Source organism: Esox lucius, chromosome 22 (assembly GCF_011004845.1).
Source record: "Esox lucius isolate fEsoLuc1 chromosome 22, fEsoLuc1.pri, whole genome shotgun sequence".
Taxonomy (NCBI): Eukaryota; Metazoa; Chordata; class Actinopteri; order Esociformes; family Esocidae; genus Esox; species Esox lucius.
This window is the reverse complement of record NC_047590.1, coordinates 10,748,582-10,762,118: the sequence shown is the minus strand read 5'-3', so window position 1 is coordinate 10,762,118 and position 13,537 is coordinate 10,748,582. Positions and strand designations below refer to the sequence as shown.

Here is a 13,537-nt window from a genome sequence, read left to right as displayed (position 1 = left end):
CACCGTAGTAGGGCTTGTTCTTGACTGCGAGTTGGTTGGTAATCCTCCACTAGAGGGAGGAAGACGGCTACAGACCAACGGGAACAACAACAAGCAACTCATAACAACAAGACACATTCAGTTATGTTATTCTTTCTTCTACCCATGGTGATAGGACTGTTCAGTAGACGTCACAGCATTAGTCACCACTGGTTTACGTCAGACTTGTGTGTTTTAGTTTTTGTGTGTGTTTGTGTGTGAGTCCCCTCCCCCTCTGTGCTAGCTGATGTTATCTCTGTGTGTGTTCTGTAGAAGGCCATAGTGTCAGGCATATTCCAATCCAAACCTCCAGGTCTACTGTACAGTTGATTTTCTGTGCTCACTTGTTGATTGGCCAGAGGAGGGTTAACCTGAGCTGGTTTGGTTTGTTTTAGAGTCTGGCACGTTCAATTTAACTAAATGGTTCTGAACTGACAGATCAGTTAAAAAATGGGGAGGGGTTGGGTTGTGGGTGGGGGAACCCTGTCAATATGGCCCCTGTCCTTTAAATACATCTCTCGTTGCTTCTTGCCACATCTTACCACACCCAACAAATGGGAGTAAACATACCTACAACTATGCTTTTCTGGTACAAATAGTTCTGGTACATAGCAAGCAGTACAGTGAACACAGCTCAGGTGTCCCATGTCTAACACCTGGGATCAAAATCAGAGGACTAGAACTAGAAGGATGTCTATCTGAATGAAGGAATAAAAACTGCAGAGCAGATATATTCCTCTGTCCCTGGATGGGACACAACATGCTGCTGGAAGAGGTATTGGAGTGCCAGTAGGGGGCACCCTCCAGTTCAAAGATAAAACCCCACTACCCCATTGCAATGAATGGATATTGCCCAATGGTTGTCCTGACTCAGTGAGGTTACTAAAGATTCTACAACACACATCGTTGAGGTAGGACTGTTAAACCCTGTCTGCTGGCAAAATGTCAAATCTGGACCTAATATCATGGCCTCCTAATCATTGCTAGCTTTCAGTTGGCTCATTCAGTCCCTCAAGAATTGTGTAAAGTGCTATAGGTACTAAATGTGTGCAGTCAATAATGTATGAGCGTCGCTCTTGGTAAGAGCGTCAGCCAAATGACCAAAATGTAAATGTAAAACGTAGGGGAAGAGAGGAGACGGAAGGACAGGGAAAAGGAGGTGGAAGGAGAGTAAAGAGTAAGAGAGGATTCTAACACATGACAAGAATGACTCACATGGCAAATGCAACACACACACACACACACTGACTGAGTGTCTCTGATTCATAGCTCATAGAGGCAAGGCTGCTTCCGCGTATTCAGTGTCTCCGGCTGCTACAGAGTCAATGTTGATGGGGCATTGGAGATTTTTTCGGCATTGTTTTACAGCAACAAAATGCAACACATTTGGCATAGGTGCCTCTGAGCCTGTCTTTCATACAATTTTGCAACTGAAGTCCTACTCCAGTGTCTACAGATAATCAAAATCAAACAAAGGTGTAGTGTTATTTTTGAATCCACCCGAAAAGGTATTTTGTTTTGACGTAAGCCTAATAATGAGTGATTACAGTCTGTTGTGAAATGGTTGAACTTGTACCCAACTGCTTTTTACTCCGTGAACAAAACACAGCTAATGCGAGTGAATATATTTACGCAGCATATCGAATGGAGCTAAGGTATAAAAGTATATGCCTGGGTATATTTGAGCAATATGGCACGAGGGGATGTAGTATACGACTAATAAGGCAAAACGCACAATAGTTTTCTTTCATTCACATTTCAACAACATTGCTGGTCAAATCGTTGCTTCAAAAGATTACCAATCACTTAAAACATAGTTCTATATAAAGATTAAGAAGTTACCTCTGTTTTTTACCATTATACTTCATGCATTACAATAAATAAAAGGTATAATCTACTGGATTAATGCTTCACCACAGATAGGTTTGTATCCATTCAATGTTTGGAAGTACGATAACCAGCAATGTCGTTGAAAACTGTATGAGGACAGTGAATAACCATTTTACTTCCTGACTGCTCAACCTTAGATCTGCCCCTGCCCCTCTTTAGGGGATTCTGGTCTTCATATTGCCCCAAACAGGAAATATTTTACTTTTGGGTTCACTCCTTCATGGAACAGGGGATATCGGCAGACCAGAGTGGCCCTGCCCAGATGAAAAGATAAATAGGGGTGGGGCTTCAAGTGGGCTGTGTCGGTTCTTGTACTGTCTGGATATGCTTAGGAAGATGAACCTTGTTACATGCTTTCATAACTAATGAGAATGACAAATAATGTACTCTGCTATTGCCCCCTAAATGTGTTAGCTCCTTTAGAGTACTGTGTATGTATAATGTTGGCATGGAGATGGAGATGGAAGTGTTCTCGGGAAGGCAATGGAAAGGCATGGCTATGTGGACATTCTAGGGAAGGTTCTAGAGCAGGGGTCAAACTGATTACTGTCAAGGACCCGCAAATGTTACGCCCCCTACTAAAAGAGTATTTTAATGAGTTGTTCCTGGGTTCATAAAACATGCTTGCATTTTGTGAGCTCTTCAATGACTACCAGTGCTAACCCTGCTATACTACAAATGTTTCCATGAGGCTGACGGATAATGTTGCAGTTTTAAACCAAATGTCTGGCTACTCTATGTTCTGCCATATTGTACTTCAACAGTACATTTTGGTTGGGGACCTTCCTACCTGTGGCCAAAAATAACAATTGGGTTGTGGGCGCTCTGGAGGTTGGGAACCCAGAGCATGTGTTCTGTAAGCCCATCAGTAATAAGGCCCTGACTATGACCAGAGTGGGACAACCCAGTCAAAAGCCTTGCATGTTAATGGAAAATATAGCTGTCAGGGGATAAGAAAGGGAAGATTGTTCAAGACTTCAGCAAACATACGTACTGTAGGTATAAGTGGAGATTGGAAACCCCCTGATCTACATTCAACTCAGTTCCTGTTTCGTTTTTACCTGGTCGTTAATGTCAACAACCAGGTATCCCAGGTCTGAATCGGTCCTCTTTTAGACGGAGGGGATGAACACGATAAAAGGGCTCCAGCCATCCTGGAGTCTGGAGGCTGAAACGGTCCCGGTCTGAAATAAAATGTTTATGTGACCTTGGGAACAAATGACCTCATCAATATCTCCGCCTGCAAACATAATCTGTTACCTTCTGAAGGGTGCTCCAACATCTCTCACACACACACGCAAGCAGGCAGCCATGCACACACACACACACAAAATGAATATGTTATTCTGAAGGAAGCTATATGTACTGTATAGTATTCCATGAAGGAAGGTGACATTGACTGTGATGCCACCCCAACAGTAAACACACACATATCCACTCATGCGCGCACACACACACACACACACACACGCTCTTATGCATATACATTACACACAATAACACACATATGCACACACTGATTATATTGCTGCTTATGGGAGATAAACACACTTGCATGCAAGAGCCTAGTGTGACTGATTTCTCCCCAAGCCATGTTCCCTGTGACGTAAAGTAAGATACGTACATTAGTGTAACATGGAAAGTGTGTCCGCCTGAAGAGCTTACGTAGTTCCAAAATATGTATAGCAAATACATAAGTATTTTTCATAAGTATTGTCCTTTTAAGTCCATGATGATGCATGATGTGATAAAAAAAAAAACAGTATGGTATTAATAAAATAATGCTCTACTCGTATAAAACAATATTGTGAAAGATAGTCATGTTAATTCTATCCTCTCAGGCAAGTAAAAAGACAGACATGATTTTCTGTTACAGACATTCCAAGGTAATTTTACGTCATAGAGTTAAAACACTGTAAAACATGGTATAGTAAATCTGCTGCACGGTTAGATATATAAGCACTGCTAGCTAAGTCAATAAAGTTTTTTGTTGATAGACACAAATGTACAATTAAAACTTTTATTGTAAAAAAACAAAGGATACGGTACCCATAACAGAAGACCCCAAAACATTTAGAAAAGGGAACCCTGCTCCCCCACCCCCCCAACGATATACCCAGACAAAATCCCCAGCCCAGCCGCTTCTTCCATCTCCTTCTAAAGAAGGATTGCGCTATGCATAATGAGATTATGACTATGAAGTGACTTCTCAAGGCGGATAGGGGGCATAAACACTGCGCCAGTAGAACAGGGGTGGCAATCCTCACCCTCCACTCTAAGCCAGCTGAACAACACAGGGGGCGTCGTCATGCCAAAACGCAGATATCTTCAGATCAGTTGTAAAGTGTACGTTTCGGGAGAGCCAATCCTACCTAGAATTTGGACATGCAAAGGTCATTGTTATCAATTCTGTGTGATTAATAGTTCTGGATAAGTGGGCTGATGATATGTATTTGTTTGTAGCGTTTACTCGGGGTATGAATACATGGGTATTGTAGAATAAGCATAGCAATTGCGTCATGAAAGCATCAACTGTCCCTAGCAAGGAAATGGGCCCCAGCGATTTCTGAGGGGGCCCTGGGTCTTACTTTATTAATGGTGTACAAAAAACTAATTTGTTTGATGCATGTATTTATTTATTATTTTTCATCCTCCTCAAAGGAGATTATTACACATATTTATTTATACGTTTTTATGTTATTAACTGAATAGGCCTTTAACCTTGTTTTTGGAACCATGTGGAAGGTTACATTCAAACGCACTAGTGCACTCGCTATATTCACTTTTAACTTGATTTATAGGTAGATGGCACAATGATTCACAACACTATTCAGTGCTGGTTTTCACACTTGAACAGTTAGTGAATGTTAGCAACCAGGAAATGACCAAGGGATTTTGTTTGCCCCCCGCCTACCATTGTTTGTTTCAGGAGAGTTGATTGCTTGTCTCAACGACGTTGATGGAAGAGAGGGAGGTTTGTGTGCAACCAAATAATTTATTGTAAATACATTTTGTTATCCCACTATGACTGGAGATATTATATGGTAATGTTCAGATATTACAACGCAAAAATCGACATAATGCCCCTTTAATGACATTTCACCATATACAATCTCACCCAGATGCCATACCAGTCCAACCAACCCAACTAACTGAACTTTACGAAGGGTTATAAAATGTAAAATAGGGGCCCTGTGGGAAAATGTTTGGGAACCCCAATCTACTCTACAGTTGCTTTATATTGCCTCCACATTAATTAGTTGTTACCCCAGTTTCTATAATACAAGAGCTTCAGGTATGTTAGGACCAGGGGTCGTGGGAGAATATCACTTAAGTCAATAGAACTTGTAGTAAGATAAATTGTCATTGAAAATAAAAGGCACTTTGAAATAGAACTGGAATATCAATTAACTTCCCTGGGTTGTGACAGATCTAAGACTGGGCTCAGCCACGGTACATGGTAAACACAATGAGCGTGAACATACTTAATCACGAGACTTTTTCAAAAACCCATTCAGTGTGTATGACTGCCAGTGACAGTAACTTGTCACTCGGCTACGCGGTCTTTTGCTATGCTGAAAAGGAAACCTCGTGTATACCACATAAGCTTAATTCCATATTTAATAATAGCTCAAAGATAACACTAATTGTGAGTAGCGGAGTGTTTACAACAGTGTGCAACTTCTGCTGTGCCGCTGAAATCGCACTAGCTGACTGTTTTCTGTTTGACTGTGTTTCTCCAGAACTAGGAGGAAAGCGTGAGTTGACAGTTTCAAGCTCCCCCTAGCTGAATTGATTCTACTATGGGGCCGCTCGAAACGCAACGTCGTACGACGGGGGCCTGCAATGTTAAGTCATTTTATTCTTTACCCCTTTAAACTAATAAAACTCGTCAAAGTATGATTTATTCGTTTTCTTTGACATTCATTTTACACTTTCAAATACTCAAAAATACAGTTGAGCCGTCAATGTTTACGAAAGAAGACTTAAGTAAAATATGAATCCCCTGTTCTCATATATAGTACATCCCACAATTTATTCCAGGCAAAGACTGACAGTTTTTTGGGTCACAGAACGGCTGTTGAAGTCACCGGTTCACTCCCCCACCCCCACCCCCTTCCTCCCCCCGCAAGAATAAGGAATTAGTACATTTTAAATAAGATACGAACATGTTAGCGGACTACGACAAAAGTACAGCATGTTGACATTTTACTACTGATGCTTTGGAACAATCCAACAAGAAATTACATTTATTTTGCCATTTTTAGAGGATGGATTTTAAGGTTTTCTTTTTTGTGTTTTAATGTACATCCACCTTTCATATTATTCACCGTTAGTGAAGATGCATGCCAGCATGTATCAAAAATAATGACTTAATATAGATGTCATGCCAATTTTTATGTAACTAGTGATTTAACTATGATTGTTTTGTTTCTCTAGAATTAAAAGGGAAAGACAAACAAAAAGTTTGACTGCTTTAACAATAATTAGCTTATTAACAATAATTGTTTTACATATACATTTACAATTATTGTTAATAAATGGAAAAGTAATTTTCCCTTCCTGAAAGGATATGCAGCCCAGGCATTTGCAAATTCGTAACATATTGTGTGAGTTCTGCAGGACATAACATATCATACCAAATGGATGACACAGTAAGCAATTTTCAGGGACCTGTTTTGGCTTGTTAACTTTGAAAACTACTGTCTGAAATTATAGAAATAAGTTATATAGCATAATTTTAGTACAAAAGGACAGTGACACTTCCCAGCTAGGAGTTTTAAATTTGTATTTAAGTTTTGTGCAGTTGGATTTACATTTGTATGTGTGTGTGTGTGTGTGTGTGTGTGTGTGTGTGTGTGTGAATTAAAACAATACAATGAAGGGCCAACCTATTTCGACTACATCAATTGTCATGACAACAATTTAATTTAAATAACATTAACATAATATGTAAATACAATTTTAGAGTCACACAAGCAACGAGAAACTTGTGCTGTGCCGTGAAGCAGAACACATGCCCAGGCTGTGCTTCGGCCAGACCCCTGACCTGGAAGGCGAATTCTCAATGACAACGTTGTTTACCTTCTAACATGCCACTCTCTGTCAAACAAGTCCTGTTGGTGGTTATAATGGAATGGTTCAAATGCCAGTGTGAGATGTTCCCTTCCCAAAATGTTTTACATTTCTGATTCTGTTGATGTTTAAGATTACTTACGTCTGTCAGGAAAGCGTCCCATGTTATCTCAGAAGGTGACGTGGGACCACTGCCATTATCACCCGTGTTCACTGTAAAGAAAATGTATCTGTGACGCAAATCTGGCAAGTTTTGTTCATGTAATTAACGCTTTGTAGCATGAACATTTTCTTAGTGCAGTTTTAATCTAAATATAACCTAATGGGAGTTCTGTTGATGATGATGACGTCTCTGATTATGTGGCTCATTATGCTAAATTGTTATGGGTGTAGTCAGGGTGTGTTGTCCCCCTGACCCCTAATAATCTATACGACCTTATAATCGCCATCACATTTTCACAAACAGAAATCATTAAAACAGAACAGACATATTAGTTGTTTGTTTAACTCATCAGAATAGAACCCAATGGAGGAGAGCAGGCCAGTATTGGTGTCTGGGATGTCCGCGGTAGCTACGGTTACTGTCCAACAGCTCGATTGGATCCATTATGGTTAACACCGGATTAAAATCACCCCTTACCGTGTGTGTGTCTGTGTTAGCAAACGCCCTGTTAGCTAATGGGGATCATATGTGGAGTCAGCACAGAAACACTAAACAATTTACCCTCCCCGCCCCCACCCGCACCACACACACGCACGTGCACACGCACGTACACCCCGTCCCCGGCCTTAAACCCTTCTTGTCAGCGAGTTAAACACTATTCCTTTGGGAGGTGGAGTATAGTACTGCCACCATGTGTGTTAGAGATAGGAGGGAGAGGGGAGGGGCGGGGGGGGGGGGGGGTGTGAGAGGGAGAGGGGGGAGGAGAAGGTAGGTGTGCGGAGGAAGGAGGTGGGGTGAGAGGGCGGGGGGAGGTGATATGGTAAAGCAGGCAGAATTGAGGGGAGAAATGAGGGGAAGAGGGAAAGGTGAGGTGTGTAGAAGTGGGAGAGAGGAGGGGGAGGAGGGAGAGGGGAGGAGGGACTGAGAGAAAGCAAGAATTAAAGAAAGAAGGGAGAGCAGGAGGTAAGGAGTCTGCAGAGAGGAACAGTGGTAGAGAATGAGAAGGACAGAGAGAAAAGAAAGACAGAGAGAGAGAGAAAGGAGAGGCAGACAGACAGACAGAGAGAGAGAGAGGTTTAGAGGCCCACAGAGGGGTAAAGAGGCCCTGTAGTTTTGGCCAAAGGGCGAGACTGTCAACAACATGTATCAAAACCTCCAGACAACACACTCAAAATATATACAGACCAAAAACAGGGTCTTTGTCTGTGTGTCTTTGTGTGTGTGTGTGTGTGTGCATAACATGGTATGTAACACCTACAACTGAAATAAGACAAGAATTAATGCCAGGCAGAGCTGAACACATCTCTACAGAGAGGAGTGGAGGGAGAAGGAGTTAGAGGGGGAGGGGAGGAAAGAGATTTGAATGGGGGATGGGAGAGAGAGTGTTATTAATGCATTGTCAACAAGCAAACCTGTGAAAGAAGTTACTTGGTAATTTGACCCAAAACCTTTGTGCAGATCTGATTAGAATTAATTGATGTGAGGAATAAAGCGATACGAAGACATTATCCCATAATGATTTGCAGTAAGAGTTTCATTATATTCAGCTGAAATGTTTTAAAAGAATAATTTAAAAGCAGGGAACATCTGCGCGCTGTGTGTAGCAGCAGTTTACACCACTGTCTGTGTTCTTTTAATGAAAAAAAGACTCTGCCTTCTGTGTGTCTATGTGTGCTGGCGTGCACGCGCACGTGCGCGCCTCTATTAAACCCTTCTTTAAGGGGACATGCAATCTGGATCCTATTTAACGTCCCTGGACCACATGCTTTTATTCCAGAGATCTTAGGTTAGACGTACACCACCACTCCAACTGTTTAAAGGTTTACTGTCTTTCACACACACCATCGACACTTGGCTGATTTTGAGCCTCGACATTTGCACCCCCCAATCTTGTGTAGGCCTGTGTGTGAGGCTGCGTGCCTGTATGTATGATATGACTGTACAGAGAAATGGGGCAGGATAGGTTATAGACCGTTCCATAAGCCCAGGCTGACCTCTTTACACACACACACACACACACACACACACATTCAAACACAAATATATGCACACATACACACACATATATGCATACACACTTTCCCTCCTCTTCCCACCACTTTTATTTGCCCCGTCTCATCTTTTGCTTCCTTTCTAGCTGATAATCATTTAGAAAATGGGTTATATTATGTTTATCTCCTGTGACTTTCTTTTCCTGGTTACCACTATGTTCTGTTGAAGCACATCTAATAACATGGTAATAAACAGGAAATCTGCAAGGGACCTCCAATCAGGGTGTAAATATAGTGCAGGAACACATTATTGAATTGCATTATTGCACCTGCAACTGATATACTGCTCTGTGAGTACACCCCCTAAAATGTTACATATTTACATATGTACATGCAGATATTATCTTAATTATTTATCTTAATTTTAACACTTCTGACAGATTAAGTTACATACTGTAATAGCACAGAAATGACATTTTAGGATTATTAGATGCAATAAAGTCAGAAATTATACTTGTGTACACTCCTTGCTTTGTTATCATATCAATTTGCAGACATTTAAATCAGTTGCAAATTATCTGAAAATCTTCAGAGAGGAACTTGTTGGGAAAGCCTTACATAAAGATCTGAATGATACAGCAGTCTTAACAAAAAAGAGATCTCTGACGCCATCAGACGAAGGATGGTTGATTCAAATACTTTGGGAGGGGTTACAGAACCATTTTCAAACAATTTAAGTCAAACACTACATTTTCCAACAGATAATCAACAAATATGAGAACATTCCAGATCACTGGCAGTCTATCTAGAACAAGCTGTCCCACCAAATTCAGGCCAAAAGCTGTCTGACAGACACACAAAGTTGACTTTCAGGGTAACAACATGCATGTACAAACATCTCTGGCCTCAATCAATGTCAAAGTGCATGTGTCAACTGTCAGAAAGAGACTGCAAAAACTTTAACATCGGAGGTCAGAAAACAAGAGGCCTCTGATATTAACAATTACAAATGCCTGACTGAAGTTTGTCAGAAAACACCTGGGGTACAAGTCATCAAAGTACACTAGACAGACTAGTCAAAGGTGGAGATGTTTGGCCACAATACAAGGCATCAACTCCCTCCCTTTGAACATAAGGAATGCATACTAACTGTAAAGTATGGTGGCGCAGGGCATAATGATTTGAGGCTGCTTTGCTGCACCAGGTTCTGTCCAGCTTATCATTGAATCAATTAGGATTTCTATAGGGTACCAGAGAATACCTGAGAATGTGAGGCCATCTGTCAAAAAGCTGAAGCTGAACTGTAAAAACAGCTTGCAATTGGACAATGATCCAAAACACTTGAATAGCTGAGTCAAAAGCCCAGATCTTAATCCTGAAGAAATGTTAAAGGGAGCTTGAAGTGAATCATACATGTAAATAAAACCACTAAAATATCATACAGTTGAAGCAGCACTAAAAGGAAGAGTGTGCAAAAACTGTGAGACTGAAAAACATTTATAGGAAATGCCAATATGAGCTTGTTTCTGCCAAAGGGGGCAACACCAGCTATTAAATCTAGGGGTGTACTTATTTATCGTAGGCTAGGAAATTGCATTTCTGCCCATTGTTGTTAAATGATTACAAAGTGTATTTCATTCAGTGGTATTTGTTAAATGAGTTACATTCAACTGTCCAGTGTTTGAATTAAGATATAATATCCATGCACTTATTTTCATAAATCTGGGGGTGTACTTCCTCTGCACAGTACCTGTTTGTAGTTTGCACAAATAGTATACGAGGGTGGAGAGAAAATGAGTGAAAGAATAAATAAAAGAGAGACACAAAAAAAAGCAGAGACATGCAAAGGAGAGGAGACCTAGAATGGGACAGAGAGAGAGGAGCGCAAAGGAGAGGAGACCTAGAAAGGGACAGAGAGAGAGGAGCGCAAAGGAGAGGAGACCTAGAAAGGGACAGAGAGAGAGGAGCACTGAGGAGAGAGAAGGCAGGAGAGGCAGGAGAGGCCTCAAGACACAGTGGTAGAAGTTGTCTGTGTTTCTTCCTACAGAGCGAAAATAGGGGCATAGAGAAACCAAGGCAGCATGATCTGTAGAGAGATTACATTCCTGTGGAAATAGGAAGTATTCATACAGAACAAAGATTAGAGAGACAGGAGCAGGTAGACCTAACTGACTGGTCCTAGGTCTGACCCGTGTTCAGTCCAGTTAATGGGACATTAAAGGAAAGTTAAAATGCGAGGTAGGGTAATCTGATCCTAGATCTGTAGTGAGAGGTAACTATCAGGTATCCGGAAGTGTGGTGAGAATCAAAATGGTTTACCACATTGGTTTAAGATGTTACTGAAACCACCCCTCAGCTACAAACTAGGACACACTACAGATGCGCTAATGTCAGAACCCCGTCCCAACCAAAAAAAAATCTTGGCACAGGATTGAAAAAGGTCTCAAGTCTTTACGATGAAGCAATCTATAGGAATCGAGTAAATACTGATCCAGAAATCCAATAAACGGCGTAATTGGTGAGTCAAACAAGCGTATTCAATTAGTGATGAAACATGTGAATGTAAAACTCTGAGAGCCCCTCATTTGGAGTGATTGAAAATACAGGTCTGGCTTGATTGAACACAACCTGTTTGGAGTGTATATGAGATGTGTGTGCATACATTAGGCTGAATACTTCGGAATTCCAGGGTGTTGAGGTATAATTACCTTAAACCTTGTGATCAAGCCTATCCTATCAGCAACACACACACACACACACTTACACACACATGCATCTGCACCTCCTCAACAGTCTGTGTGTGTTCTGAGAGATCTTTGGGCTCAGACCGATCGATACTGCTGCTATGATGAGACAGTGATAGAGTTTGCGGTCTTGAGCTGAGTAGAAACACTCTCTCTCTCTCTGCCCATCTCTATCTCCCACTCGCTCTCTCTCTTCCTCTCCCTGTCTTCCTCTCTCTCTCTCTCTCTTTCTTCCTCTGTCTCCCCGTCTTCCTCTCTCTCCCCATGGAGCATCTCCGCCTAGACTGTGCTTTGTGTGCCCTAGCTCTGTGCTCTCTATTGCTTCTTTCTCCTCCTTTCTCTAGTAGTGTGTGTGTGTGTGTGTGTGTACTGTTTGTAATGTTTGTGTGTCCTGTAGAAAACACTGGAGGAGGCAAACCCCAAATTCAAGACGCATGCACCAGACACACACACAGTCAGTGTGTCCTTTCTAGAGTTGAGCAGCATAAAAACAGAACACATCATTCCTGCAAGCACACACACACACACACAAAATGTGCACTGCACTGCCACTCACGCGCACACACACATACACATTCTTAAAGGGACAGAACACACACACACACACACATTCTTAAAGGGACAGAACACACACACACACACACACATTCTTAAAGGGACAGAACACACACACACACACACACACACATTCTTAAAGGGACAGAACACACATGTCCCACACGAACATGAACATACCCTCACCCAATACACAGAGCTATAACCTCACACAGAACTATACCCTCACTCAACACACAGAGCTATACCCTCACACAGAGCAATACCATCACTCAGAGCAATACCCTCACTCAACACACAGAGCTATACCCTCATACAGAGCTATTCCCTTACCCAACACACAGAGCAATACCATCACACAGAGCAATACCCTCACTCAACACACAGAGCTATACCCTCATACAGAGCTATTCCCTTACCCAACACACAGAGCTATACCCTCACCCAACACACAGAGCTATACCCTCATACAGAGCTATTCCCTTACCCAACACACAAAGCTATAACCTCACCCAACACACAGAACTATACCCTCACCCAACACACAGAGCTATTCCCTCACCCCACACACAGACTTATTCTGTCACCCAATACACAGAGCTATACCCTCACCCAACACACAGAGCTATACCCTCACCCAACACACAGAGCTATTCCTTCACCCAACATACAGAGCTACTCCCTCACCCCACACACAGAGCTATTCCCACACCCCACACACAGACTTATTCTGTCACCAAATACACAGAGCTATTCCCTCACCCAACACACAAAGCTATACCCTCACCCAACACACAGAGCTATTCCTTCACCCAACATACAGAGCTACTCCCTCACCCAACACACAGAGCTATACCTTCACCCAACATACAGAGCTATTCCTTCACCCAACATACAGAGCTTCTCCCTCACCCCACACACAGAGCTACTCCCTCACCCAACACACAGAGCTATTCCTTCACCCAACATACAGAGCTACTCCCTCACCCAACACATGGTTCAATAGTATTCCTAAACACAATACACACATAGCTACATCTAAACACACAAAGCAACTCCTATACACAACATACAGAGCTAATCGTACATGCAATACATAT

At 41.8% G+C, this 13,537-nt stretch overlaps 1 long non-coding RNA gene across 1 annotated transcript; it reads right to left on the bottom strand.

Annotated features, from left to right (window-relative positions):
• Window positions 1-6,498: 6,498 nt before the first annotated feature.
• On the bottom strand, window positions 6,499-7,817 carry LOC105019875. The gene is made up of 3 exons (XR_002195919.3): window positions 7,493-7,817; window positions 7,127-7,197; window positions 6,499-7,025 (listed from the first exon to the last, which is right to left on the bottom strand). It is a non-coding gene; the product is annotated as an uncharacterized LOC105019875 (long non-coding RNA).
• Between the last annotated feature and the right edge of the window lie 5,720 nt (window positions 7,818-13,537).